Below are 25966 nucleotides of genomic sequence, written 5' to 3' on the forward strand. Positions count from 1 at the left end.
TCTGTCCACACCAGTTTTGATTCTCCTCATTGTTTCTATCTTTACACAGTTTTAATTTACAGTTGTCCACAAATTGAACCATTTTACCTATTGTTAGTCATCTTCAATATGCAGGAATTTTCATAACACCTTGGCCATCTGACTATACTGTAGATGAAGTAAACTGAAAAGTAATACTTTTTAACCTAAAAATGACACCTATACCACACATACATCAACCAAGATTTACAGCATAATCAGGTTAAAGTGAATTCTCTCTAAACACCTTTCAGCTGGCCACCATATGTTAAACGCACTGAGCAAACAAGATTTGGCAAAATATTTAAAAAATATACACTTTCCCTATGTCAGAAACCCATAGCCAGTTTTTACCTTTATGTGGAAAAATGTCCATGGCAACTGAAGCACAAACCAAGTTACTTTGCACTAAATGAATATGTTATATAGTGTGAGTCAATGTATATGCTATGCACGTACGCACATCATAATAAACATGGTTCACGTACAGTGGTCTCATACTAAAACAAGAGTAAATACTTCCATGACTAACAGTGGAATTTACTCTAAGTGTACTTTGGCAATTAACACAAAGAAAGTAACACTATACAAAGAATATAGGAATAAACTTATCAGTATGTATTTTTGGGTGCGCATACAGATCTCTCACCAGAAGAAAAAAATCTGTGAAAAATTCTACTGCGACAGAAGCAAACACAAAAGTTTTCTGGGACTGAGTCTAGGTAAGAGTTGTTGGCAACCTTAGTGGAAAAGGTAGTTCTCAGAAATGGAGAGAAGTAATCTCCAGGGTTGCATGGAACTGGCAGCCTTTTAGGTGCCACTAGGCCCAAACATTTGTGTGTAATAAGGAGAGAGGAAGTAGGAGATCACCACACTATATCTACATCCGGTAACATACCTCCCAACTGTCCTTCAGTTGGAGGAACAATCAAATCTCTCTGTCCCTCTTTCCTCCTCTTTTCTTAATAGTCCCAGAACTGGGGGTGTGGCAGGATTGAGTTCATTAACTAAATACATTGTGCTGGAAGGTGTCCCTCTTTCTCATCTCAGAAAGTTGGGAGCTATGCCATTAAGCCTCTTTTGATGTCAACAGGGGTCACAAATAAATATTCAACTGTGACTGCAATGGTAAAAAATCAGCATCCCAAACAAAAGTAGTCACAGCCTTTACATTTCTGAGATATTGTTCATGGTTGTTTTTAAGTGATTGATTACACTTTGGGGTTAATAGTGATGAATCTAGACACTTTTATGATAAGAATAAATGTGATCCTTAATTGGTTGCCTTAGTTTCCAATATAATAATAAAGTATGTATTTTTGGGCTAAAGATGCCTGGATATCATTGGGGTACTGCAAGCTCTATTACTTTCTGTTCTCTTTTTTGTGCCCTCTGTATGATTTGAGAAATTTCCCACTTGATAAATAAGTGAATCGGAATCCATTAAATAGCCCAGATGTATTTATATACCTTGTTTTTAGTTACACTTTTTTGTTGTTGGGTGAACTGTTTATTTATTTATTTTTTATTTTCTGTACAGCTCTTTTTCTGACCAAAATCTGTAGCTTACCGTCATCAAAATATTTATTTTCCTTGCTTCTTTATTCCCTGTCTGTTCTTTTGTATTTAAATAAGCTTGTGCAATAGGACAAGACCAATATGACTATCCATTTCCTTTGCTGGTAGCCCCTTTTGTAGATAAAGGACCAAGGTCACGGGATCAAAGGAAGTTATGTTCAGGTAGAAGTTTTACACTTTTTTTAGTGTTACTTTAAATTCATGTGTGGTCTTTTCCATCCTGTGGTTACAGGATCAAATTGGTACAGTGTGTGAATTCATTAAATCTGGTCAGTTTCCACATTATGGTCATAAGTCAACTTTGGGTAATAGTTCTGAGGTTAGTTTAATGTTGTTTGTCATGAAGCAATTACGTAGTGCAGTGAGAAAGTAATTTGACTAGATAAAGCTATTCTTTTTACTAGAATAAGAAAACATTAGAGCATTAATGTACTGTTACATGTGTATAGATTACTTTTAAAATATATTTTCACTTTTATAAGATATTAGCAAATAAATAAGAGTTTAATGTAAGTAAACATTCACACTGAATAGTTAGAAGAATATTGCTTGCCATTTCTAGTCATTATATTGAATTAGGCTGGATTTACATTTGTACATGCATTTTACACAGGTTATCAATGTGTTTCGACACACATTCATAACAGTCTGTCAATTTGTTGACAGTTGTTTTTAGTGTGTTTTTTTGAGCTGCCATGGCCCTTTAACAAACATTGATGTGCTGTCAAAAGTTTATGAACTTTTTTCAGCCAGCAAACATTGTACATGTGTGAGCAAGCACTGTTCAAAACAATGGCTAACCTGTGTACATGGGTTAATATGTGTTAAAAGGCATAAGAGTGAATGGGTAGAAATAAGATGGAAAGAATTTCAGGAATTGAATTGGTTCATACAGCTGGTGAACTGTACACTAAGTAGTTAAATCTTGGTTTCCAATCTTTATATTACAGCTAGAATCTGAATTGTAGCCAGGGACAAGACCTCTGCTTTTCCATACTGTAATTTAAATATAGTGCAAATAAAAATATCTGTGGGAGAAGGTTCTCATGAAAGCAGTAATTGCCCATTCAAATACAGCACCATGCTCTAGTGCAGTTCCAGGGTCATGACTTAACCTCCCTGGCAGAATGATTTTTTATTTTTTTCATGTCACTTTTTCGGTCTATTTTTTGTAGAATTTTTTTCGTCTTTGACGTTTTTTTCGTATTTTTTTTATATCCAGCCGGTTCCGCCCCCCTGCGACGCGTACGCTGGCAAGGGACAGAAGACAGAAGGCGGCATCGGCCGCAGAACAAAGCCCAGCTCAAGGGACATGGTAAGTAAATGCTATGCAGCTTTCCCGAGTGTAGCTCGGGGTTACCGCTTATTGTATGGAAAAGTAACCCCGAGCTACACTCGGGAATACCGCCAGGGGGGTTAAAGTGACACTAAATTCAGGAGTTACATTTTAGAAATGCATTCAAGCACCTTAACTATTAACAACAATGTATCTTATTTGTGTATCACTCAGCTGTAGATCCTCAAATCATCTCTGAATTGGTGCTAACACAGTCCTTCCATCTACAGGGTGGCTACTTTTGTTCACCAATTTGTAATCAATAAAACAATAATTTTTATTCAAATTATTTTGTGGTTCATTGGAGCCATTAAAGCCCTACTTTTTCTATAATCCTTTTTTGACTGAATTAGTAATAGGCACAGGAGTAAGAGGAAGGATTGCTTCCAGCTGTACGTTCATACGTGTTTTCTGCTTTAGCGTTTCCTTAAAGTCAAAGTCTACCTTTTCCATAAAAAAGTCAACAAATACACGCACATTAATACAAGAAAAAAACATTAATTTATTCATGTTTTGCAATGGAGCTTGCAAAGTAATGTAACCATGATGAGTGGATTGTGGATGCAGTGCTTTGGATCCTGCATGCTCTTCCTCCCAGCCCAGGTCTGTACCAAGGTAAGGACTTCAACTTACAGGGGCGTGAAGAAGTGCGAATGGACTACAAGTACGGTGACATCATTGCAGTTGTACTCCATTGAGAACCTTTAGTCACTCTGCCGCAGTGGCAGACAGTATTTGTAGTCTCTTGATTCACAGATCCGGTCAAGCGTTTTCTTCAATTATGTGCACAGCATCTAGGGAGGTGTGAGAAGACTGCAAGTTTCCAAATGTAGCTAGGCCAAAAGCACATGGTTTGTTGCCAGAAACCAGTCTCAGTAGCCATGATCAAAAAATACGGTGAAAGTTTAAATGAAAAGGAGGATATATTAAGATTTGTACTGGCTGCAGCCAGAGTATGTATTTCACGTAGCTGGAAATCTGCTGACCCACCTTCGATGGAGAGCTGGGGGAACATAATGGATGAGATAAGATACATGGAAGAACTAAGCGCAAGGGTCTCAGATAGGAAAGATAAGTATGATAAGATATGGGAGAGGTGGTAAACATATAGACAGTTAGAAAATCAAGGATATAGACAATCCCCATAGAGGTACATAAATAGTGGATTTAGGAACAAAGACAGAATCTAAAGCATTTGACCTGTAAGAAAATGGGATTGATAGAAGTATGGAGGATATCGAAAGGTTGGGGGGTAGGGACAACACTCAGGGAGATTAGAGATTTAAGATGGGGAAGTGTTATAACACAAAGTACGTTATAATATTAAGGTAAAAAGAAATAAATGCACTAGAGATAGGGGACACAACCATTGAATAGAAGCATAAGGGAGGGAAAGGAAGGGAAAGCGAATAATGGTACACATAAGTAGTAGTTATAGTTTATAGACACTAAGTGGTTAATTTGTAAACACAAGTATAGAGTGAGGAACAATAGAAGGAAAGAGAGGGGTTTTAGGAAGGATTGAGAGTAGCACAAATAAGATTTGCACAAATTTACACAATATTGTTCCCCCTCCCACCCAAGGAAGAATGGGTAGTATGATTGAATGCGAGGTGAATGATAAAAGTGGTGGAGAGAGAGATTTGTATAATGTATTTATGTATTGATGGGAAGGCAGTAAAAAAATGGAATAGCTCTTAGCTATTAAATAAGCTATGTATATTATTTATGCAATAGATGCAATTATTTTTCCTTTATATATACATATGTAAATGTTTTACTGTGAAACAATAATAAAAACATATTAAACAAAAAAAAAAGTTTAAATGAAAAACAAAGATAATTACAGTAAAAACCCATTGCCATTAATCCCCCTCAAAATACTCCCCCTCGCTTTGAACACACTTATATCATCATTCTTGCCACTTGCTGAAGCAGTTCTAGAAGTCCTCTTTCGTGAGTGTCTTTAGTTGTGCTTTCATGGCTGCCTCAATGTCCTGAATTGACTCAAAACGTTTACCTTTTATGGTGATTTTGACTTTGGGGAAGAGCCAGAATTAGCACAGTGCCAGATCCGGTGAATACGGTGGATGAGGACACAATGTAATATTTTTATTTGCCAGAAATTGCCATACCAGAAACAATCTGTGAAACAAAGTGTTGTCATGATAGAGGATGAAACTGTTTGCACATTTCTCAGGCCGCTTTATACGCTGTTTTTTAATCATAAGAGATGTTCATATCCTCAGAAATTTCCCTTATAGTCAATTGCTTATTTGATCAAATAATTTCACTTCCTCTTTCAACATTCTCTTGAAATCACTGAAGCCACTTGTCTTCATGGTCACTTTCCAGTTCAGCTACAGTATGTTGTCCTAGATTGTTCACTTCTCCTGCCTTCTCCAAACTCTTCACACTTTTGTGAATAACACTGTTAATATTAACGTGTTGTTCCTGATCCATGATTTATGGCACACTTTAGAACACACCTTTTTTTTAATAAAAAAATGTTTTTGCTGAAATTCACTGTTACAAAATATTTCAAGAGAGATAATATGACAATACAATTATCCAATAAAGAAAATAATAAAATGACAGAAAACAAAATAAATCAGAATGAAGCCTAACATCAAATCTAAATGCAGAGGCAATAAAGCTGGGGTATCCATCCCCATATAATAAGCATTATACATCTAAATTAAAATCACCAGTACTTCATGTATTAAGTCATACGAAGCAAGTTAATGTCTGATTAGTATATTGTAATTTAGACCTCCAGAGAAAAACACCTAGGGGATATTGTATAGCAAAACTTCTACTGAGGAAGAAATGTGTCTCAAGAAAATTTAAAACAGGAAATGCTCATGAAACGGTAAGTAAAGAATATACTTTAAACATAGTATACAAAATAAACATAATCCTAATTTGTCTCATTCTGCTCCAAGGATATATCAAAATGAAGATAGCATCAAGCATCCTGCTCCTTATCCTGAACTCCCTTGGAACCGCTACCTAGTATGTAGACAACATAGCTGATCTGGAATGTGAGCTGAATTGGAGAATGTTTTCAAATCAGCTATTTTGGCCTACATTGTTCACTTCTCTTGCCTTCTCCAAACTCTTCACCCTTTTGTGAATAACCCTGTAAATGTCAGTTTGGAGTGGACTCTGCCTTTCTCCAGGAGAAAAAAAAATCTAGTTGCAGTGGGGCAACCCCCACAGTGCAAGGGTTCACTTCTCGGTAACGTCTACGGGACCTGTGTAAAGGACTTTTACTTAACAGCCCCGAACCCTCAATCCCCCCCCCCCCCCCCCACCCCCCACAGTTTGCACTCAGCAGTCAGTTACACAACCATAAAGAAACACAACACATATACGTGTTTTATGGCAACAATTCTAGCAGTTTTTACATTCTAAAATGAACAAAAGACAATGTAATCCCCTTTTGTGTACTTTCTCCTGTATCTGAGCATATGCAATGGTAAAGGCAGCCTACTTCAATAAGAAAAGCAGCCATGAAACAGCATTGTACAAGCTGCTTGCCACATCGCAGTTCACATACTATATAAACAGACCTATCCACAAACTAATCAAGAGGTGCTTGATGCTTTTAGATTTCACATTATGATTTTTTAACATTATGTTTTCTATATTGTTTGCTGTTACAGGGGTCTCATTCTAAAATGCCATTTATGTCGTTTAGTTGATAGCATAAAAAATTTGAGTCAGGCTTTGTCTACTAAGCTATATGACTTGGAAAGTACCTGTCACATTCATGACATGTTGCAGCTATATCCTAAATTTCATGTTCTTAGTAGGCTACTGATCTTGGGAGTTTACCACTTACCACTGCAGACGCTGTCATCATGCCAGAAAATCCCCACAGTATAATCTAACCACTAAAAGGAAAACAGAGATTTTATTACAACAAGATATCATTAAATAACCTTTTATTGGATCACTAAAACCCCTGAAAGAAACATATTTTCTCGAACTTAGAAAAGGTTTCTTTTGTTAATATCACCCCACAAGGATTTGGGGCTGTGAGATAATAGCCTTATAAAAGAAGAAAAGGTCAATTTAAATACACATTAAATGCAAATAGCAATTCTTTTAAATTACTTGTAACTGGGATTTTTTTTAACTCCATGAGCCTTAGATTCTGCAGAGGGGGGCAGAAACATTGCACTCAATTAGGGGCATGGATAAAATGGCAATTTGTTTTAGGGTCATGGTTTGATAGTGGATGATATTGTTCTAAAATTATGCCCAAAACAAATGCTATGACATGGACACTGACTAATACAAACCGCTCCTAAAAGTATATCAAAATGCAATTTTTCCCAGTATAGATACATAGGTGCTAGAAGGTGCATGGCCGACGGTGATACCGTTTAATTACAAAATGACAAAAATTACCTTTTTGTTTACTTTATTGGTGAGTACCGGATCCTGCATAAGCAATCAACGTGTCAAACAGGTGGTTTGGGCAATTGGATGTGGGTGTATATATAGATGTATAGTTTCTTGCAAAGCATGTCTGTCACCTTGATAGAGGGGGCCTCTGTGCCTCTGAGATGTTGTTTGTGTTGTTTTTCTCTATGCACTTTGCATGTAAACTTCTGAGGTCTTAACTGTTTGTATACTGGTAATTTTTGTCATTTTGGGTTTATATTCCTGCCTGGGTCCACACTGCAGAAAATTACCTAATATATTTGTCCTGACAAACAAATCCCAAATTTTCAGCTGTCACCAAAACAGGAAGAGTGGCGTACTATTCCAATTCCAATACTGTTACAATGTTACAATGACAACTGTCTAAGGCTCCTTTCACATGGTCTGATCAGGAGAGGATCTGTGCATGGATCCCTTCATGATCGGAATAAATCTCACCATTGTGACATCCATGTCTGTTCAAATTTTTCCCCCATCTTGCAATAGAGGAAAAAAACTGACATTATTAGTGTATGGGTAGCCAGATCTAAATGGACAGGTGTCTGTTTACATCTGGTTACCCCCTACCCAGCACAATCAGGTCAGGTGAAATGGATCTCTGATCTGTTTGTTTTTCTGGACCTGGCCAGAGCCAGTGGTAATCGGATGTAAATGGCTGCCCATACACTAACATTGGGCTTCCAATCAGGTCCACCTGAAAAATTACCCTGAATTTACTCTCAAAATGTTACCTTTTGCCATTAATTTCTCCTAAATAATATCAGTGCACTTCCTGGTATGTGAGGGTGCCTAGGCAGCCCTATGCCTACAGCCCCATAGCCCGGGGCATATCTGCCGTGAGGCAAACAAGGCGTTTGCCTCGGGTGGCAGATTCCGGCAGGGTGGCAAATGTACCGGCCCGCGGGCCAATTGCGGCCCGCGATCCGGTACTTTGTGGCCCGCAGTCAGCTCACAAGTCAGGTACGCGGTCAAGGACTGCGTACCTGAATTGCGGGAGCAGCTACACGGTCTGCATCTGTGTCGGATGCAGCCCGTGTAGCTGAGTCTGCACCTGTACCCGGATCCTTTGGGCCAGCGCTCTTTCAGTGAACGCTGGCCGAAAGGATTGGGCAGGAGCGATTTGTGAGGTCTGCAGTAGACCCTAACAATCGACCACCGATCACCGGGACCAACGTGCCGCCTCACAGCCTCCTTCCTGCAACAAGGTAAGCAGGAGAGGGGGCTCCGAATTGTATTTTAGGGAGGGGGGGAAGGGAAGCCCTTCTGGAATGTAGCGTGCACAGACAGGGAATGTGTAAGGTACCTGTAGAAAGGCAGAGTCCGAAGTGGAGTGAGGCTGAGGATAAGGCTAGGCGATGTCAGACAAGCAGAGCCAGCAACAGACAGGCAGTGAAGTACAAAATCAGGATCCAGGAGAGTGGTGAGAACATGGCCGAGGTCTAACACGATCAGACTGCGAGGTACAAAATCAGCAGGCAGAAGAGTAGTCAGGAAAAAGGCCAAAGTCTCAGTAATATTCAACAATCAATCCAGCAGCAGTACACATAGGAACAAACCCAAATAAACAGGCTCAGAGCACAGTAAGTTCTCAGTATTTAAAGGGTTACTAAACCCTCATGTTTGTTTGCATATATCTACTGCTAGCAAGCAAAAAAACCGAAACCTTTTGAAACAGGTTTACGTTTACCTGTGTCTTTGCCGCGCGCTCCCATCCGAACATCTAAAGAGTCTCAATCTAAGGTAGGCTGGGGAGCTGCAGGTAAGAGGAACGCACGTGTGCAGAGCCCACCACAGATTTTGCACACCCCAGGATCTGCTGGTGGTCTCTGTAGGGTCTATGGGTGGCTGTGCAGAGTCTATGGAGGGCTCTGCAGACTCTCAGGTGGGCTGTGCAGGATCTGTGTTCGTCTCTGCGGGGCCTATGGTGGGCTCTGCAGGGTCTCAGGTGGGCTTAGCAGCCTGAGACCCTGCAAAGCCCACCAGAGACCCTGCAGAGCCCACCATAGACCCCGCAGAGCCCACCACAGATCCTGTACAGCCCACCACAGGCCCTGCAGAGCCCACCTGAGACCACAGCCAGGTGGGGTAAATTTAGTGTGGGGGGGGCGCCCGAGTTTTGTCTTGCCTAGGGCAGCCCCAAATCTAAATACACCACTGCCCATAGCAGTATATTTGCAGTGGGAGATGTAAGGCACTGCTGCTTCTGACTGCTAGTCTCAGAAGATCTGGGGTGTGATATAGTGTTGATACTATTGTGCTTCTCATTGTTGTGGTTGCCTGAGGCTTTGACTGTGTTGGAGAAAAGATCAGCTGTAGGGAGACTCAACAATACTGGTGACTGACCCTCTTTTGCCCTTTTTATGAGCACATTTACACTGTCCACAACAATCTCACCCCACCAGCTTCTGAGGGTTGGGAGTGATGAACCCCCCTCTTGAAGCCTACCCTATTTCCTCCACCGCCAGCACCCCAACCCTCCTCCTCCTCGTATTTCTCCTCTGCTTCCAGCTGCCTCTGTTTCAAAAGGATGGAGGCGGCAAACAAAGGATCCTAGTGGCTCTGAGACAGCAGCATGTTCTCCTCTTTCTCCTGTTGCTGTGCCTCCAGTGCTTGATTGATCAGACAGGGAGTGTGAGGAACATGAAAGGAATTGTATCACTAATCCCAACCTCGTTACAGCTCATCATTTTAGATGCCTCTACAAAAAGTGCCAAAATGCTGCATGCATCCTAAATGACGAGATATTCATGCAGTGCAAAGAACCCCAGAGTCTGTCCAGGTCAACTGGCAAGGTTCCTTGGGATCACTTACCTAGTTTAACAACACAAATATGATTAAGTCCCAGTTTTATTAAACACAAAGGCATCTACTTATGTCTTCTTTCTCCTCATCTTCATGGAAAATCTCATAGAAGATAAAATGTGGGGAAGCAAAGCTCTACTACATAGGGACTATGAGGCTTCAGCAAGAATGTTTCATGTAAGGGGTTGCCATGCTCTAATTCCCACACTGCCCTTCCTAATGGCTGAATTCATTTATTCATTCAATCGGATATGTGACAGCAATATTACTTATTCAATAAATGAAATAATCAAGCCACACCTAACCCCTCCCTTTCGCATTCACAGAGCTTTTCCATATCAGTAAAGGAAGGGTTGTGCACTCATGTTGCTCTTTTATTTTTGATCATATCAGCTTGTATGCCTGGTGTCCAGGGGATTGTTTAATTTAGGAAGAGAAGGTGCCCTATGGAGTTGATTTACTAAAGGCATATAGCCTGTTCGCAAGGGAATATTACCTTGCATCGGAATTTCCCCTAGTTGCTTAGTAAATGTGGTGAAAATTCACTTTTCACCACAAAGAATACTCAAACGCATGCAAGGAAAATAAGACAATTAGGATTTTTGCTTGCACATGATTGGATGATGAAAGTCATAAAAACTTCACATATTCTCTAAGCTAAGTGGAAATTCCATTACAAGTAAAAAAAATGTTTGCCTTAAATCAAACCCATGATTAGTGTCTTGACTGCCATCAAGTAGTTAAATCTCTAAGCAGCAAAGAGATTCAATCGCCAGGATAGCACCAGCCTTAGGGGAAAAAAAATACACCCAGGCTTTTAGCTCACGTAGTCTTAATGAGTTTAACTTTATGACAGTTTAGCTTTAATCAGCTATATTTAAATGCACTATCATGTTTATTGTTTATTCTACTATCAACTAAAATGAACAGTCTATGTGTTCTTTGCACTTTAGTGACTTTTATCGTCTGTAAATGTGACTACTCTAAACTGGCAAAATAAGTGTGATGCTATATCAGGCAAACTCTATTTCCATCGCTAAAGTCTTTAAGTGTCCTGGACTCCCTTTACTTCACTGAGAATGAAGCATTCATTTGTGGCTAATTCACAAAAATATTACTGTTTTTGACCTAAAATGACCACTATCTTAGTGTACTCAAATTAAATACAGATTCTCGTACTGTTAGTGGCATGCTGACAAACCAGAAACCTTCATCTATGCATCTAGTGTTGAATGTTTTAATGCTGGATGTTCCGTGTTTCTGGAAGCCTTCCTAAATTATATATCTTCTCTTCCAAATTGAAAATTAAGAAGGCTCTGTGGAAGCATCCATTGGATTTAAGAGAGCCTCTTTATGACACATTAAAAAGACTTTGCATAAACTTTTCACTTAATATTTAATTTTCTAAAGGGCAAACCAAACCTGACCTTCTCAGTGCCTCACCTCATTTGCCTTTTTTTGTATGTATTAAAGAAATATGTATATATATTTCAGAAACACAGACAGTGTGGAACAGTGTAGAAATTATTTTAAAGCGAACCTTCAAAATTATACAGTAAAACACTGTAATAGAGGAGGTTAAAGAGGAACTTTACACATATCTTTAATATACAGTCATGGCCAAAACTATTTCTGTCAGATAATGCACCACTTTGCGCAGAAAATTGTTGCAATTACAAATGTTTCATTCTCATGTTTGTTTGTTTTTGTTTGTATTGGTTTGATACAAAAGAAAGTGGAGAAAGGAAAGCCAAATCTGACACATTCCACACAAAACAACAAAAATGGACTGGACAAAATTATTGGCACCTTCTCCAAATTGCAAGAAATAATTGCATTCCAAGTTTGTGATGCTCCTGTAATTTGTAATTAAACTCACCTGTGTCAATTAACAGGTGCTGACCACATAGAAATCGCACCGGCAATGAGTTAAAATGGTGAAAATGTGACTCAACCTTTCTGTTGTGTGTCTCTGTGTGCCACACGGAGCATGGAGAGGAGAAAGAGCAGCAAATAATTGCCTGAGGATTTGAGAACAAAAATTGTGGAAAAGCATGGACAATCTCAAGGTTACAAGTCCATCTCCAGAGATCTTAATGTTCCTGTGTCCACTGTGCACAACATTGTCAAGAAGTTTACAGCCCATGGCACTCTAGCTGTAATTGTTTTTCATGGTTTCCCCCCTATTTTGCTCTTCAGCACCACAAACTTGGAAATGTCCCTGTTCTCTCATCCCTGCCAGCTCAGTTAATTGAATCTAGAAATATTTGCATGCTTCCATCTCTGATGTAGCAGTGGTCCTGCACACTGCATGTTGAAATTTCACTCTTCAGATTCCCAAATCAATAGAGTCCCTGGAAATATCAGTCTCTGCAACAATAAAGTAAGTAGTGGCATACCTCTCATCACTGTTTCATAGGCATATTGTGTACCTTGTTTCTTTTTTTAAATGCCTTTATACATACCTTCGTTCCTGCTTCTTTAGACCTGTCCAGTGATGTCACAGGCCCTTCCATAAGTGCCATTAGTAAAGAGGGATTGACAGGAGCAGCGGTGGTGGCCCTTACTTCTGGATTCCAATAATAGCCCAGGCTGGCATGATTACATGCTGCCAGGGGCCATGTCCATGATGGTAAGGGCTTACAGGAAGTGGATTGGATGATGTTAGGCTTCATCAGCGCAGACTACAAAGGTCATTTCATGTGCATTGAGTCTGTACAAATTCTAGCTTCTTGCACTGAAATATTACACTGTAAATTTGATTTCTTGATTAAAACCTGACTGGTCTCCCACTTAGAAAATGTGCCCTGGTAAAGTGCTGAAAAACTGTGTATGAAGTCATTACAAAACTCTACTGGCTTTTAAAAAAAAAAAAATCTGCCTGTTGTTTTTCCTATTCAAACTGTGGCCTAGTAAAAGTGCTTAAAGCAAAAGTAAACTTAAAGGATATTTAAACCCTCATGTTTTTTTACATATATCAACTGCTAGCAAGCAGTAGATATATGCAAAAACATTTTAAAAACTTTAGAAAAGGGTTAAAACTTACCTGCATATCCGCCGCATTATGCCGTCTGAACATCTGAAGATTCTCGGGCGGCCGCAAAGGATCTTGGGGCGGGAGCATGTGCAGTTCAGATCTTCAGCTGGTAAATGAGCAGAGATACAAGGTAAGTGAATGCAGGCAGCGTGCACCCGCACAGACTCTGTGGGACAGGAAGTGCCAGGAAGAGAGTCGTTGTTGGATCAGAGACGGGCACCAGCACTGGAGGAACTCCTGAAAACTACAGGAAAGAAGAGGGTAATCATATAAGGAGGCATAATTTAAGGTTAAGTCCAAGACTTGGGGGTGGAAAAAAAGATTTGCCTTTAATGTCACTTTCAAATAATTTTTTTTTAAACTTCTAGAAAATAGTTTTTTTGGCAGAACAAACATGTAAAGTTTCTTCTGTCAAAAAAACAACAACTTTTTTCAATCTGGCCCAGTTTACTATACTTAAATACTGTGTAAGGAGTGAGTACAATATTTTGCTGTTTTTAATGTTGATATTTTTTTATTAAAAGCTGTCCAGTGTCTCTCCTGTTCAAAATGAAGCCTAGTAAAAGTGCTCAAATACTGTGCATGTAGGCACTATAATATTTTGCTGGCTTTTTTGATAAATAAATACACTATAAGGATAGTTTTTTTTTATTAAAAGTTACCTGGTGACTAGGGACGTGGGATGTTATTGTGTTATATGGTAGTATATATGTGGATGTAATGATATGAATGGGATGTTCGATGTACTATTTTATCTGCTAGTTTAAATTAATTGTTTTATTGTGATCGGTGGAATTGATGAAAGCTAATAAAAATATATTTTTGAAAAAAAACAAAAAGTTACCTGGTATGTCTCCTGCTCAAAATGCAGCCTTGTAGAAGTACTTAAATACTGTGCATGGAGTCACTACAAACATTTACAGGGCTATTCACAAAAGGGGGGAGAGTTTGGAGAAGGCAGAAGAAGTGAACAATCTATGCTAAAAAATAGCTGATTTGGAAAACGTGTCCAATTCACATGAATTTACAGTTTAGCTATGCTGTCCTAGATTGTTCACTTCTCCTACCTTATCCAAGCTCTTTGCCCTTTTGTGGATAGCCCTGTTACTGTTTTTTTCTGTGCAATAAGTGCACTTTAATTTATTTATTTTTTAATTAAAGGCGGCTGGGGTTCAAAATGCGGTCTAGTAAAAGTGCTTAGAGTGAAAGTAAACTTAAAATAAAAATCTAGAAAATAGCATTTTTTGGCAGAAGAAACATGCAAAGTCTCTTCTGAAAAAAAACAGCTGATTCTCACCTCTAGCCGGTTCCTTCCCAGCATTTGTTTTATGCCAGCAATGGTGCAGTGTGCCAAGGATAATGTAACTCCTGATCACTTGGGCAGGAGTCACATCATCAGCTGCATCCAATGATTGAAGAGACCAATGGGGGAACCCGGAAGACGCAGGAGAGGAGATGTCGGCACCAGCCGTGGATGGTGCAGCAGATTGGGCAGCACTGGAGGAAAGCACATGTTAGGTAAGTGTGCCATAATGTGAAACATTTCACAACAAATCTTAGGTTTTGCAACTATTTTGCTTGGCTTTTTTCAGTGAAATAAATGCACACTAATGCTGATTTAAAAAAAAAGTTAGCTTCTGTCCCTCCTTTCAAATTGCAGTCTAGTAAAAGTGCTTAAATACTGTACATGGCATCACGACAATACTTTGATGGCTCTTTTCAGTGAAAGAAATACACTAGACATGTGGACAACAACAAAATGTGTTTCTAGAAGAAACAAATGAAAACCAAAAACGTTTTCATTCGTTTCGTCAAAGAAAACTAATTTTTATGTTGTTTCGGATTCGGAGGCAACGAGCCTCCAAATCCAAAGCCGCACACTGAGACCGCAGAATGAGCATCGGCCATATCAGCCACCAGCATGTTCTGCGCATGTGCGCCACCATTTCGGAGTAGATCTTGGTATACACCAAGATGGCGGCGCCTGCATGTTCTTGGTGTATACCAAGATCTACACCAAAATGGCAGAACGCGCCAGTGGCCAATCTGGCCACTGATCGTTCAGCATGTGACGTCACCGTCATGTGAGGTCATACGCTCCACCTCCAAGATGGCAGTGAGCATGTGCAGAACACGGCGGCGGGCCAACATGGCCGCCGGCGTGTTCTGTAAACAAATGTATTTATGCCCCAATATTGTTTTAGTATATTCAGGCATATATTAAATTCGTTTTTTCAGATTCTGATGAACAGCGGAATCAACTGATTTTCATTGATTTGCAGGTTCGTCCGAATCCGTATGCACATGTCTAAAATACACTCTAATGTTAAGTTTTGTTTTAAAGTAGCCTTGTGTCTCTCCTGTTCAAAATACAATCTAGTAAAATTGCTTAAATACCGCGCATGGAGTCACTACAATATTTTGCTTGCTTTTTTCTGTGTAATAAATGCACTCTAATGCTGTTTTTTTTCTATTTAAAGCAGTCTACGATATTTTGCCAGCTTTTTTTGCGTGAAATAAATATATTCCAATGCTGGTCTTTTGATTAAAAGCTGCCTGGTGTCACCAGTTCAAAAAACAGCCTGGTAGAAGTACTTAAATACTGTGTATGGGGTCACTACAATATTTTGCTGGCTTTTTTTCAGTGAAATTTTTTTTTATAAAACAAAAGCTGCCTGGTGTCTTTCATGTTTAAAATGTGCCCTAGCAAAAAGTAATTAAATACTGTGCATGAAGTCAGTAAAATACTTTGATCAAGCAGGTATTGGAGCTGCAGATGAACAGGGGCAAACACAGATCCCCAGCAGAAGAGACACCAGACTTGCTCCTGAAGTCCTCTATGTTCCAGTCACCTTCAGCAGCCATCCGTTTTCCTGGTTCTCCTCCTCTTACAGCAGCAGAGACCTCCTCCATCCTTGAGGCCTAGTGGAACACTTCCCATACTCCAACATCCCTACCCCCAGGCCTCTGGCCTAGCCTGGGTGGAAGGGGGGGGCTGGCTGGACAGCACCCCAACCTGGACTAATCCATGGATGGTCCTGAACTGAGCACATGGCAATTCCCTTGCGTATATAAACACTTACCCAGCATGCAACACTGGTTAAGAGAAACCCAGTGAATGGCTGGTAAACTGTACATACAGTAACAGTGCCCCTTATTGGCTGCCCCACACTACAGTGGAGTCACATTCCACCCAGGTAGGTACAGTCAATCCCAGACACCTGGAATTAACCAGATAAATGCTAACTGTAATCCAGCCAGGCTGACTACAGCCCTGGCAATTACTAAATTTCTAGTAGCCACCTCACAAAAGGTAATGGGGCTACATTTACAATAATATAATAGTAGATTAAGGGACTGATTAATTAAAACTGAGAAAAGTAAACAAATACAACACTGAAGTTGTTCCTTATAGCAACAGAATTCTTATTTAATTTTTTTTGCAATGGAGGCTGAAATCTGATTTTATTTCTGTTGCCCACAAGCCCCTAATAGCAAGCAGGTTAGGTGTTCCACAATTGCTCTAGTATTGTTATGATGACTGTTCCCTGCACACACAGAATGCTTACATGACAACTTTTGAAGGCATAGGAAGCTGAAACACCTGTTTGCAATTTACCACAATTTTTCTTGGCCGGGATAGCGCTACAAGTCTTGTGCTAACTCATATGCAGTGATTTTTTTCCTTTAACTCTTTACCTATTAGAGTGGCGTATGGCAATCTTTCTCATTTCTTTGTCTCAGTTATATACTAAGAAAAATCTCTAATTAAACACGAAAATTTTAGCTCTCTAAAAACAAACTTCAGCTACACTGTTATTCTGTGTGGCCCATATGTTTCAGATAATTTAAGCAAAAGGTCACACTATGCATCATCTACTCTGACTGCAAATGTAGGCCAGAGCTGCCAACTTTAAGTCTTTTGGTTATCATATAAAATGTTTTACATTTCTGTTTTTTTTTTCTGTATAGTTGGAAGTTCAAGTCTGCAATAAAAGGATAATTACGGACAGGACAGAAATGTTAAACTCTGGGCAAAATGGAATTCCTGCCTGACTGTGAACAGTGGTAGTAGCTACAATGAAATGTCCTTTGCTGATTATGTCCTTAGCATACATTTGACACTGAAATACATATAATTCAGGAAGAACCCTGCCTCTCAGAAAATGCATATGCAATGCATAGGAAAAACTCCAGGACCTATTTACACTTTATTTTTTTAAATAATAAGATTTTATTTCAATATTGCAATAGACAAAGTACAAAAATACAAAAATACAAGAACACTGGAACATAATACAAACACGTCCGGACATCCACCTAGTCCCACTGCATGTATTCACATTCCATTTCTTTAGAACATGCGCAGCGTGCATATATGCATGTGCTCTCTCAACTCATACTCTGTGGTTGCAGATAACGTAGTGGGGCTGTCGCACAGATCAAAAGGCATGCGCCTTATTTTGTGTACTGCACCCCTCTCATGGAGTGCGTGCGTGCAGAGGATACGGCCGTGTTATTTACACTTTAGCTCTGCATTTATGTGTGTTAAAAAAATTCATTTTTTTTTTTGCACATTGTTGTGTTAGTCAGCCCAATAATTTTGTTGTTGGGTTGGGTTAGCAATGTACCACAATGTAACCCAGACTGGATATGACCCATTTTTTATACTACACACCACAATGTATGACATGTACAGTATGCTATGGTGTGCACAAGTGCAGGTGCTTTGCCTGCTTCTATTTTAGTGCATTAGGGTGCCATTCAAAATGAAAAGCACGGCAATGCACTGCAGTAAGCATGTCCCTGTGTGTTTTCTCGAGCATTACCACAACGCAAAAGTGTGAAAGGGCCTTTAAAGTATATGTATACCCAAAAGTAAAAAAAAAACGATATAGTATGACAAGGTCCATGTCCTTTAGGGTGCATTTACACTGTTTACTAATAATAAAAAAAATAGAATTTTTATAGAGAGTGATCTATATATTACTTACTGATAATAGCATATGGACACACAGAGGGTCCACCCAAAGCATACAATAACAGAAGAAAAGAACAAAGAAAGGGACTCATAAAAACCTCTAAACGTTTACCCTCTCTAGCTCCATACCCCTAGAACTGAACTTCTGGCAGAATAAGGCAGCATTGTGTCCTTATTATCTAGTGGACTTGTCAGGTGGACTAACTCATAGTGGGCATAACACCTTCTGTCACTTTTGTATACTGAACTTGCATTAAAATAACTTAGGTTTGAAGTGGTCTGTGAGTCCCTTTCTTTTGTTATAGCACCCATTTACACTGTTGCATTTCAACACATGCATTACAAACTGCTACAATACATGCATCCCCATACCAAAAATCCTGCTTGTCTCCCACCTTTGTGCTGCTGTGCAGCACGTTTTTTTTAAATATGACATGCCCATTTTTTTTTTAGTGCATTGGGTGGCCCATTGAAGTAAAGGTGCCCATACACTTTACAACCCTCGCAAGACTTTTGTCTTGCGAGGGTTGTAAAGTACTTACGTTCTGCCCATCTTGGACAGGCAGATCGTACTTGCGATCATCGCAAGCCCGCCCCCCTGAGGGGCGGGCTTACGATGACTGTAATGAGGGGTGGGCTTTACGATGACTGCAAACGGGCAGCGTGCACGTGCGCACACTAGCCCGTTCGGTCGTTGTCGAACCAGCAGGCCACTAACTCGCCGAAAATCGTACGATTCCCGGTGGGTTTCTAGGATGCTGGTTCGACGGAAGACGTGCGACCGTACAGTAGAAACGGTCACACGCCTTCCATACACTGCACCATTATCGTATGATCGCGGGATTTCCCGCAATTCTCGTACGAGAATCGTGCAGTGTATGGGCACCTTTATAGGCGGTTTGACAAGTTGGCAACAGCTTTGGTTAATGGCTATTAACACTATCCAGTCCAAAACTCAAATTCAAAAACACATTGGAAATGCATGTCAAAAGCACGTGTTGTTTCACAAAGGAAAAGCCTGACAACCTACCTGCCTAACACTACAAAAACATTATAGCTGCATGAGACATACCAAGGCTGTAGGTAAAGATGTTGACAGACGCATTATGCCAACTATGGAGTCTATTCACTCAGCTGCCTTAGGCAGCTGAGTGAACGACCAACCTGAAGCGAAGTGAGCCGAACGCTGTTCGGCTATTCACTTCAGGCTGGTACGCCTGATTTCAGCCATATATCGGCTGAAATCAGCCGTACATCGGGTGGCTTCGGGTCGGCCGAACATGTTCGGCCGACCCGAAGTGCAGAAGGAGTTCGACTCAGCCGATCCAACATCTGGATCTGCTAAGCCGAACCTCCGGCAGGCTATTTGCTGCTGTTCGGTGTATTCTTATAGATGGCCAACAGCAGTGAGTGAATAGCCGAATGCCGCTGAGCGGCATTCGGCTCGGCTGTTCTGCTCTGTCCCTCTGTGGAAACGATTGTGCGGAGCTAGCAGTGGCAGCTAGCTCCGCCCAACTGTTTTCTATTGGCCGGCGGTTCTGTTGCTGTCAAAAAAAAAAAATTCGGCACTGGAATGCAGTGCTAGATTCCTATTAGCTATTTCAATTTGCAATAGCTAATAGCAAACTAGCTATTGCACCCGCCCTCTGCTGCTGTCAATCACTAGAGGTGACCTGATGGAGAACAGCAGGTCCCCTCTGCTGATTGACAGCAGCACTGCGCGGGTGCAATATTGGCTATTGCAAATCGAAATAGCCAATAGGAATCTAGCAATGCATTCCTATGGTGAAATTTTTTTTCATTTTTTTTATTCTGACCACAGCCAACGGCTCCATGTCAGAATAAAAAAAAAAAACAGGGAAAGTTTTACTCTGCTCGATCGAGCAGAGTAAACCTTTCTTAGAAAAAGTGTTTCTCTCTTGGGCGGCCGGGAGACTCCCGGAGCGCCAGGGGGAGTTTGCTGTCTGGAGATCAGTGTCCCTGGTTAGCTGGTAACCAGGGACGCTGATCTCTCTGCAAGTGGCCGGAGCCAGCCGTGAGATGACGGCTGGCTCCGCCCAGCTGTCAGAACCAGGCTGTCAGCCGGCTTCGGCTTTCATTGCGGCTCAGTTGAGCCGAGGCATATGCCTTCGACTGAGCCGCTCAGCCAACTTCGGGAGCTGTACGGGCTATAGGGAATAGCCAGTACAGCAGCCTTTCGGTTTTACTGAATCAAAGGGGTCCTGGGGCCGAAGCTAGCCGAAGGATCAGCGGAAGCTATGGCTAGATCCTTTGGATGCTTTGTGAATAGACCCCTATGAGTTAGTCGACCTGACAAGTCCACTAGATCATTAGAACACAATGCTGCCCTATTCTGACAGTAGTTCAGTTCTAGGGGTATGCAGCTAGAGAGGGTAAACTGTAAGTACAAGTTAAAGGGTATATTTAGCAGTTATTGTGAAATGGATCCATGCATTACATACTCAAAAATCCATTAAAATATAATAACGTTGTTAATTTCAATTTAAGCTCGGTTTAATGAACCAAAAACTTTACAACATAATGCAACCCTACTACGTAAGACCATACTATCATGGTGAAAGTGTCAGCTTATGTGTGGTACCATTATAGTATGAGGCCCTACTTGCTGGTGTTTCTGTCTCCCCCACTTTTGATCACTTATCTTGTAGGAAATAGCATTCTTTCCTCTTTCTTCAGCATTACCATCCTGATGACTTCAATCCTGGTTGGACAAATGGAGATTATTGCAAAGTACAAATACCTGGTGAGACTGTTCTATACACATCAGCTCTTGGACTGTCCTAAGGGATTACATAATGGACAACATTGTCTGATACAATTGCTATGCGGTGTACAGATCCCTTTAATTTATCTATCTATTTAATCTATAAGTGTAGTGTGATGATCCTTGTTTTAACACATTAGTATTAGGACTCTTTGGTTTAGCTATATGAGTAGATGGTAAGTACATAAAACAAAGTTTACAAACTGTGTCAAGACTGCAAAGACCCAGCTGTATTGCATGGGCAGGCAGGACAGCAATCTAAAACCTTTTATTAACTGGAATCTATCTCTGATAGTCAGCAACATATTATGTGGAAACGTCACATATTGAGCATTCTTCTCCATAGAGCTGCTTAAGATAGTAATCCTTATGTTTACCTTTAGAGGCCCCATTTATTAGGTCCTATTGTCATGGCCACTTCCTGCTTCATAACCCATTAGCGGATTTTGATCAGGGAAACAAGCAACATGTCTTTTTCTGCAATGAGTATGTGCTGCCGGGGAGGGGGTTATTAAAGCAAACCTGTTTCTTTGTCTTGCATGGGCAATACCTCTAATTTGCCACTGTGGGTTCATCTCAGAGTTGAATAACCAATTGCATTTATAGGACTGGATGGTCAAACAGTCAGCCTTAACCATATGCAATTTTATACTGAATTTTACATGGCTCCATGTGGGTAGCATTGCACTTTAAAATCAAGGTGGTACGGCTCCTAAATCATACAATTACTCTCTTTAAAACATTTACCAAAGTTTTTTTTTCTTTATAAATATTACATATCCATGTCCAAAAAGGTCTTTTATCCCTATTTACAGTAAAAACAGTTTACTAGGTCCAAAGCAAGGGTTTACCATGCAATTTGTGGACAAGATCTCTAATACATAAACCATGTAAATTTTAAACGTTCATCAAACTAATTACTACTGTACAAAAACATTTATATCATCCAAGTGTCACAGCCCAAATTACTGCGTCATGTTCCTAAAACTGTCCTAAAAATACAGAGCGTTTGTGACCCAAGCCTTGAGGGATAAGTTGACTGTGGCTTGGAGGTCAGTAACTGAAATAGAGCAACACAGCACTCTTTCTGTATGCAATAATGCAAAATGATTTCTATTGACTAAGAGAAATAAAACGTTAATAAATAGACCACAGGTTGTATTATTTCTCAGCATAGGGCCTGAATGTGATGTTCTTGATGCGTTAAAATCATGTTTGTTTATGTGGGGAATGGAAGGAAAAAAGTCAAAGACATTGAATGGAAACATTGTAAATCCATCAGCTGGGCAGGAGACCACTTTGGCACAGGGCATTTAATGGTTGTTATTTCTGGCTTCGGCTGTATGCTGGCAAGTTCACCTACCTTCGCCGATGTAATACTAGATGTCGGCATCACTAAATAGTAAATAATGACAATTAATATTCTGCAAACTTTTACAACTTCGTCCAGTTGAGTAAAGGCGACTTTGAAGAGTAGATTTTCTCAACATTATAATATTTTGAATTTGAGTCATTTTGCTCTGACTATTTACATCGAAGCTCACTGCTGCCAAGTCTACGCTGAGCTGTTCACCTAAAGAAGAAAAACAAGATTGAATGTTGTTACAGAATGCTCCAAGTAGAATCTTATATAAATATTCCCACTGGTCTGTACTTGTACATAGAGATGTAAAGAGATTTCACAGATCTTTCTTATCTCAATTTAGCTCAAAGAAGCATTCTTTTCAATAGTCCTTTCATTCAGGAAAATAGGTTTCCACAAAATGAATTTAAAAAAAAAGTTTTAATGTGATTTAGGGGGCATGAATTACAAATTGGTTTTATGAAAGAACGTTAGCTAACATTCAGGTTAGGTTCAGATATCGGCGATCCCAGGACACGCGTCCACAGTGATTGCCGCATGGGGTTATATCCACACAGCAATCACTGAAAAAAGGTACATGTATCTCTTTTTTGATCCATGACCTGCCTGACGCGGCTGGATGCTATTAGAAAATAATGGCACTGCCAGCACAATCGGCGGTGGTGTGAGATTACGTGACCACACGGCTAACTGCGTGGTTTCGTGCACAATCCCGTGCGGTCACGGATCATGCTAGTGTGAACCTAGCCTTAAAGATAAAGATGTAAAAGGCACAAGAACATATCAGAACTGACGATAACCAAGGTGGTATGCTGAAGATTGCTTCTTAACCTCCTTGGCGGTATTCCCGAGTGAGGCTCTGGGTTAATTTTCAGTACCATAAGCGGTAACCCAGAGCCACACTCGGGATTACAGAGTAGTGTCTCTTTCCTTGCCCACGATCCCCGCTGTGTCCTCCGGCCGATGCCGGCATCCGTCTTCTGGGTTCCGTCCCTTGCAAGCGTTCGGGTCGCAAGGGGGCGGAACCGGTGTGAACTTTAAAAGTAAAAAAAAAGAGATAAAGGAAAAAAAAATCATACCACTGGGGAGGTTAAGGTGCACCTAGCTATAACATGATAAACCACCGTGCTAGAAATTTACTAGACATGTGCACTGGCAAAACATTTGTTTAGTTTCATTTTGTTTTGATTCAGATTTTGTTTTTCAGGATTTGGGTCCGAAAGTCAATTTCTTTTGGGATTCAGATTCGGACGAAATTCGTTAGCCGTAGTTTGTTCGGATTTTCGTTTCCATTTCATGTTCGTGTCGTTGCGGCAAAACCCTCGTCCACAAACGAAAATGCGTACAGACTACCGCTAACAAATTTCGTCCGAAAATTCATTTTCAGAAATTTGCATTCGTTTTCATTCGTCATTTCTGTTATTCAGAAATTTGGATACATCCGAAGCTCCGAATAACGAAAAATTTGTCCGAAAAACTAATTTTTAGGAAACAAATCGCACATGTCTAGAATTCCTTAATCCGTCCCATAAATACATTAAGATGGCATAAAACACAGACTTACTACATGATCAGTATTGTAATTCTCCAAATTTGGACAATAATTATTGCCAACAGAGCGGCCTAGTATTAGTTCAGATATGGCCAATTATGTTATTGATGACAAATCCAATAAAGGCATTGCTTGGTTAATTCACTCAATGGCCAGACTTTTTCTTCCTTGCAGACTTAAAGAAGAACTCTGGGGAGAAATAAGTTTAACCCTTGCAGTGGAGCTTCACCTGCACTGCAAAGTTTAGGTGCTCATTATCATCTGGGATTGAAAAAAAACAAAGATCTGAACCTCGCAGCTGGCTGGTTGCTAGACCAGTCCCTGCACCCTTGCTCCCCCTCCATTCCAGTCCTGTGAGTCATCACGTCCAATACAGTTTATTGGACTTAAGGACACCAGGGGCATTCCATCAATGCAGTGGAGGAGGAGAGAGACTCCTGTTAATTTATCAATCATGGTTGTTCATCCTGTATTGTGACTCTAATCAATCATGTTACTCATGTAATTACAAGGGATTGAACAGTAATGGAGTGAGCTCCTAGGGAGTTATCCGAATAGGCTGTTTTTATGATATGAAATTATCTTCACTTTTTTAAACAAATCAATACAAATAAATATATTTTTGTATGGTCTATGGTCTTGGAAGTTGTTATTTGGTGCCTAAAAATCCCCAATTTTACTTTCTTTTTTGCTACTCATGAAAGCTTCTCTCCTCCCCGCTGGGCGCCAGCCGCAGCATCACAGATGTACATACATATAAAGACAGACAATATGCAATGTGTAGAATTTATAGAAGTTGTCCTTGTCTATCTTGCAGTGGATAAGAGAGCTGAGCCATTATGTGGCAATAGGCCTTTTATTGCTATTTTGCCACCCTAAGAGGAGATCTAGCACATCAGGAGGACCTTCTCATCTGCAGGATAACTGGACCAGTACACAGCATCATGACATCTCTCACTTTTTAGCTTATGAAGACAACACTCACTTACTTATGAAGACAACACCAAGAGCCAACTTCAGAGATCAAAAACAAGAGTGTTAGGTTACATACCTGTGTATCCAGTCCCTAAAGATTAGACTGGAAATAGAATGATGGATGTGTTTTTCGAGGCCAAATACTAATTGTAGTATTTGTAAAATAGAATTTGTAAAATATGATCATTTACTTTTCAGAATGCTTCAGTCATACCAGCATCTATCTCCAGCTCACAGTGCCAGACTACCCCACCCATCCGACACGTTGCATCATTAGACTTCCTCTCCAAGGGATGGCGTGTCGTATTTTTTACCTATAAGTGCAATATATGTTTTTTAATAAAGTTATTTCGCTGTTTTACACGATTGGTAGTATCTGTTTTCTTTGAGCTGAGGAGTTGTGGCTGATTGAAAATAGATTTATCGGGAGGAAGCCATATATATCGAGACCGGTATTGGTGCAAATGGTATCAGGCTATTCCTATGGAGAGGAACAACTATTAGTGCCGGTTCTAACCTTAAATTTAATGCAGTTATTGCTCAAGGGGAAGTGCCAATTGATCATTTATTTTAGATGACCGACAACCTTGGTTGAGTGAGCTGTTTGAAAGATTGATCACATGGGTGTAAGAAGTGTTGCACTGAAGAGCACCTTATTGTGAAAATTGACGTTTTTAAACCAGAGCACTTGATAATAATGGGGCTATTTATTTAAAGGGATGTGGACTCACAATTGGTTTATTGAATTGCTCACTTTTTTACACACATTTTTTTAGATATGTATGCTTATTTTTTTTTCTTATTTATGTATGCATTTTTTGTTAAGGTTAGATATATTTAATGATTTATTATGATGGAATTTATATTGAATTGATCTGTATTGGTGATTAACATTTTTATAGGGTATTTTTTTTTTTTAAAGCGCGGTGCTACTGATTTCTCACATTTGTAAACTTTGAAAATCAAGGCTGTATTGCTATTATTAGGGTTTTATTGTAGCGCGGATTATATTATAACAAAGCCCTGAATTTGTGCTGACACTGTCCTTCCTTCTGGAGGGTGGCTACTTTTCTTCCCCATGGTC

Source organism: Nanorana parkeri, unplaced genomic scaffold, assembly GCF_000935625.1.
Source record: "Nanorana parkeri isolate BGI_ZX_2015 unplaced genomic scaffold, ASM93562v1 scaffold1058, whole genome shotgun sequence".
Classification (NCBI taxonomy): domain Eukaryota; kingdom Metazoa; phylum Chordata; class Amphibia; order Anura; family Dicroglossidae; genus Nanorana; species Nanorana parkeri.